The sequence below is a fragment of the Humulus lupulus genome, chromosome 7 (assembly GCF_963169125.1).
Source record: "Humulus lupulus chromosome 7, drHumLupu1.1, whole genome shotgun sequence".
Lineage (NCBI taxonomy): Eukaryota > Viridiplantae > Streptophyta > Magnoliopsida > Rosales > Cannabaceae > Humulus > Humulus lupulus.
The window spans coordinates 82,679,106-82,684,574 of record NC_084799.1 but is presented as its reverse complement, the minus strand read 5'-3'; the positions used below and the strand labels follow the sequence as shown (position 1 = coordinate 82,684,574).

Here is a 5,469-nt window from a genome sequence, read left to right as displayed (position 1 = left end):
GAACTACAATTACACTCAATCAAGGTTCTTATCATTGGAATTAAAAGATATCACCAAAGTTTAAAACAAAACAAACATTTAAAAACAACATAATAATTTTTTTTGAGCAAATGTAGCACAATTCTACCCTCAGATTTAACATAATGAATAGTAAATAACCATTAAACTCACTGTCCCCAAACTTAATTTAAGTAGTGTCCTCAACGTGTCAAGATATAAATATAAATTAAAATTTACAAAATGTTATAGTTTAGCATCATCAAGAGAGCAACAAACACTTAACAAAAAGTAAAACACACGAAAGTAAACACGAAAACAAGCACACAAAAATAAACAGAAAAAAAATAAAGCACAAGTTACCAAGAGTAATCGCAAGCAATCAAATAACTTGGTAAATAGGATCCTCAAGGAGGATGTCATCCACTACATCAGTTTTTAATTCTAAAAATGGTTTTGATTTTTGTCCATTAACTTTAAAAATATTACCATTTTGAGCATTTTCAATTTCAATAGCTCCATGTGGAAAAATAACTTGAACAATATAAGGACCGGACCATCTATATCGTAATTTCCCTAGCAATGGATGCAAACACGAGTTGTATAAAAAGACTTTTTGACCTGGAGAAAAATCTTTTCTCAAAATGTTTTTGTCATGGTAAAATTCCATACGAACCTTATACTTTTTTGAATAGTTATATTCACCATTCCTAATTTCTCCTAGTTCATTCAAACGAAGCTTTCTTTTCTCACCTCCTTTTTCTAGAGAAAAATTTAACTGCTTAATAGCCCAAAAGGCTTTATGTTCTAACTCAACAGGTAAGTGGCACGCCTTCCCATACACAAGTATGTAGGTTGACATGCCAATGGACATTTTGTACGTAGTACGATATGCCCATAATGCATCAGTGAGTCTTAAGGACCAATCTCGCCTAGTTGGATTAACAATTTTCTCTAAAATGTGCTTAACTTCCCTATTAGATACTTCAACTTGACCACTAGTTTGTGGGTGATATGGTGTTGAGACTTTATGTGTAATGACATATTGTTTCATCAAATGTTCAAATGGCTTATTAGAAAAGTGTGTACTGTTATCACTAATGATAGCGCGTGGTGAACCAAAATGAGAAAATATATTTTCTTTCAAAAACTGAAGAACAATTTTGTGGTCGTTAGTGTGGCATGCAATAGCCTCAACCCATTTAGACACATAATCAAATCCAACAAGAATATAAAGATTACCAAAAGAGTTAGGAAATGGTCTCATAAAATCAATGCCCCAAACATCAAAAATGTCAATGATAGGATAGGATTCAAAGGCATCATGTTTCTTCTAGTTAAACTTTCTAACTTTTGGCAATGTTCACAAACTTTACAATAAACATATGTATCACGAAAGATAGTAGGCTAATATAAACCACATTGTAAAATTTTAGCAGTTGTTTTCTTACCACTAAAATGTCCTCCAGATGCATGATCATGACAAAAATATATGATTTTAGATTGGTCACAATTTGGAATGCATATTCTAATTATTTGATCAGAGCAGTAATTAAACAAGGATCATCCCAAATAAAAAATTTCACCTCATAATAGAATTTAGATTTATCATGCTTAGTCCAATAAGATTGTATTTCTTTAGTGATCAAATAATTGAAAATATCAGCATACCAAGGCAAGGAAGAAACATGCATCAATTGTTCATCAAGAAATGTTTTAGTGATATGCATGTATTCATGAGTAGTTTTAACAACTAGCATAGACAAATGATCAACAACAACATTTTCAGACCCCTTTTTATCACTTATTTCTAAGTCAAATTCTTATAAAAGCGGGATCCACCGGATCAAACGAGACTTAGCATCTTTTTTCAACAAGAGATATTTTAATGCAGCATGATCATAATAGATAATAATTTTAGACCCTAACAAATAAGATCTAAATTTCTCCAATGAAAAAACAACAACAATCGATTCTTTTTCGGTTGTGGAGTAATTTAATTGAGCATCATTTAAAGTTTTTCTTGCATAGTATATCACATGAGGTATTCTATCAATTCGTTGTCCTAAGATAGCACCTATAGCATAATCAGAAGCATCACACATTATTTCAAAAGTTATTTTCCAATCAGGGAGAAATAATGGGTGCAGTAGTCAAAAGACTTTTCACTTTATCAAAGGAAAAATGGCAATCATTATCAAATACAAAAACATTTTCTTTTCCAAGTAAGTGACAAAAAGGTCGATAAATTTTGCTAAGGTCTTTTATAAATCTTCTACAGAAATCGGCATGGCCTAAGAATGGTCTAATTTCTTTCACAATTTTAGGTGGGGGAAGTTTTAAAATAAGATCAACTTTAGCATTATCAACTTCTATTCCTTCAAACAAAATCACATGTCCTAAAATGATTTCTTTTTTAACCATAAAATGACATTTTTCTCAATTAAGCATAAGATTTTTCTCTTTACAATGAATCAAGACAGTGAAATATAGTGCAAACATTCATCAAAGGAAGATCCAAACACAAAAAAAGCATCCATAAATACTTCAAGGAATCTTTCAACCATTTTAGAAAAAATTGAAGTCATACACCTTTGGAAAGTCACAAGTGCATTGCGTAACCCAAAAGGCATGCGACGATAGGAGAAAGTCTCAAAAGGGCATGTAAATGTAGTATTTTTTTTTATCTTCTAAGGCAATGGGGATTTGGTTATATTTTGAATACCCATCAAGAAAGCAATAATATGCATGACCAGCTAAACATTCAAGCATTTGATCAATAAAGGGTAGATGAAAGTGGTCTTTTCTAGTAACATTATTTAGCTTTCTATAGTCTATGCACACTCTCCACCCTGTTTGTACTCGTGTAGGGATTAGTTCATTTTTCTCATCTTCAACAATAGTGATCCCCAAATTTTTAGGAACTACTTGGACTGGACTAACCCATTAACTATAAAAAATAGGGTAAATGATTCCTACATATAATAGTTTAATGACATCTTCTCTAACTACTTCTTTCATATTTGGATTTAGCCTTCTTTGACATTCCCAAGAGGTTTTAGCATTCTCTTCTAGATTGATTCTATGCATACATATGGATTTGCTAATTCCTTTAATGTCTCCAATGGTCCAACCTATGGCTTCTTTATGTTTTCAAAGGACATCTAACAATTTATCTTCCTGTTCTTTATTTAAGGCGGATGCTATGTCAACATGTGAGGTTTCAAACTCTCCTAGAAAAGCATATTTTAAATTTTCTCTCAAGGGTTTCAAGTCTAACTTTGAAGACTCGAAAATTGATTGAATATGCTCTAAGGGTGGAAAAGGTTCATTTATGGTATCATTTAAGGGCATATATTCTATCAAATAATTCACATCATTCATAGAATCATCAACATGTAAGCTCATACCAAAATATTTTTCACAAAAGTCAGGCAAGTCATTTCAATCATCTTAAAAAATATTCTCAATCATGTTAACTTCATGCACTTCCTCACACTTAACAAATTTAGCAACATTAAATACATTCAATTCAATAGTCATATTTCCAAAAGATAATTTCAAAATTCCATTACGATAGTTAATGATTACATTAGAAGTAGCTAAGAAGGGTCTGCCTAAAATGATAGGAATTTGAGCATGCACATTTTTCACAGGTTGAGTATCAAGAACAATGAAGTCAATAGGAAAGTAAAATTTATCAACTTTTATCAAAACATCCTTTGTAATGCCTCTAGGAATTTTCACAGAATGATCAGCTAATAGAAGAGTTATAGAAGTAGGTTTTAGTTCACCATGGCCAAGTTGCTTATAAACGGAATAAGGCAATAAATTCACACTAGCACCCAAATCAAGTAAAGGCTTGTTAATAAAATGATCACCAATAATGCATGAAATTGTGGGACATCTAGGATCTTTATATTTAACAAGACTCTTATATTGAATAATGGAACTAGCTTGTTTAGTTAAAAATACCTATTTAGGAACATTAGTGTTTCTTTTCACAGTACAAAGATCCTTAAAAAATTTAGAGTATGCGAGAATTTCTTTGATGGCATCTAAGAAAGGGATATTGATACTAGCTTGATTAAAAAATTCTAAGATGTAATTATATTGGTCGCCTTTTTTAATTGGAAGTAATCTTTGTGAGAATGGGGCTTTGGGAATGAAAGGATGGATTGGAGTATCGTCCTTTGAGGATTCATTGGAAATATAACTCGAAGATTGACTCTTTTCTTTGTCTTTTTCAACCTCGGGTACATAATTGGACTTGACAATGTTCTTTCCAGACCTAAGAGTTGAAATTGATTTGGCTTCTCCATTATGACTAGACTTTCCTATCTCATATTGGCCTTTTGGATTTGGGATAGGTTGACTAGGAAATGTCTGTTTTTCTCTATCAGCTAAAGCAGTAGCGAGTTTTCCCACTTGTGTCTCGAGTTTGGTAATTGATTGAGACTAGTTTTGTAGGATTTGTTGAGTGGATTTCATAAATTGTTGTAAAGTATCTTTTAAGGAAGGTTTCCTTTTTTGGGGACATGATTGATTTTGTAGGGCATGAGATTTATTTTGTGTGTTGTATTGGTGCCCTTGATTCATTGTTGGTTTTGTCTCCATGAAGTTTTTTGATGGTTTATCAAATTTGGATTATAAGTGGATGAAAATGGGCTATCATTTGGTTTCCCATAAGAATGAAGAGCATTGGTCTCCTCAGAAAAGGCCTCTTGGTAGGAAGGACATGATTGGGCATTATGCCAAGGATTAGAACACATAGAACAAACATCTTTTCTGGGTTGCATTGGAGAATTTATAGTTTGGCTTATGGCTAAAGCTTATACTTTTCTTGCTAACATGTGGATGTTCTTAAGTCTAATTCATCTTTTAATTCATACTTTGCTCCTCTTTTTGGTGAATTAGTTGACCTAGACCTATGATCAAAATAATTCCATTGTTGTGAATAGACAGATAAATCTTCAAGAGCATCCCAAGCCTCTTGCCCTTGAAATTGTAAAAATTTTATAGTATGCATAGATTGAATCATTTGACGATTAGAGGGAGTAAACCATCATAAAAATATTTGACAAGTCTCCATTTTCCAAAACCATGATGAGGATATTTTAATATTAAATCTTTAAATCTTTCCCAACATTCATAAAACTTTTCATTAACATTTTGAAAAGACTCAAAGATTTCTCTCCTTAGACTATCAGTTTTAGACATAGGAAAAATTTCAACAAGAATTTATTATAAAGTTGACCCGTGTGGTTATAGACCCCGTGAGGGAGGGAATTTAACTTGACCATGCTTTTGATTTGTCTTTTAATAAAAAATGGAATAATCTTAGTTTGATTGACTCATAAGAAAATTTTTGAAATCTAAATGTTGAGCAAATTTCTAAGAAATCTTTGACATGCATGTAAGGATTGTTATGATTGGTTAAATACAAATGATAAGTGTTTTTAATGACCCAAC

General features: G+C 31.8%; 1 non-coding gene across 1 annotated transcript; it reads left to right on the top strand.

Moving 5' to 3' along the window:
• The first annotated feature begins 5,095 nt into the window (after nt 1–5,095).
• LOC133793209 (small nucleolar RNA R71) lies at nt 5,096–5,202 on the top strand. The gene has a single exon (XR_009874665.1). It is a non-coding gene; the product is annotated as a small nucleolar RNA R71 (small nucleolar RNA).
• Nucleotides 5,203–5,469: the final 267 nt, after the last annotated feature.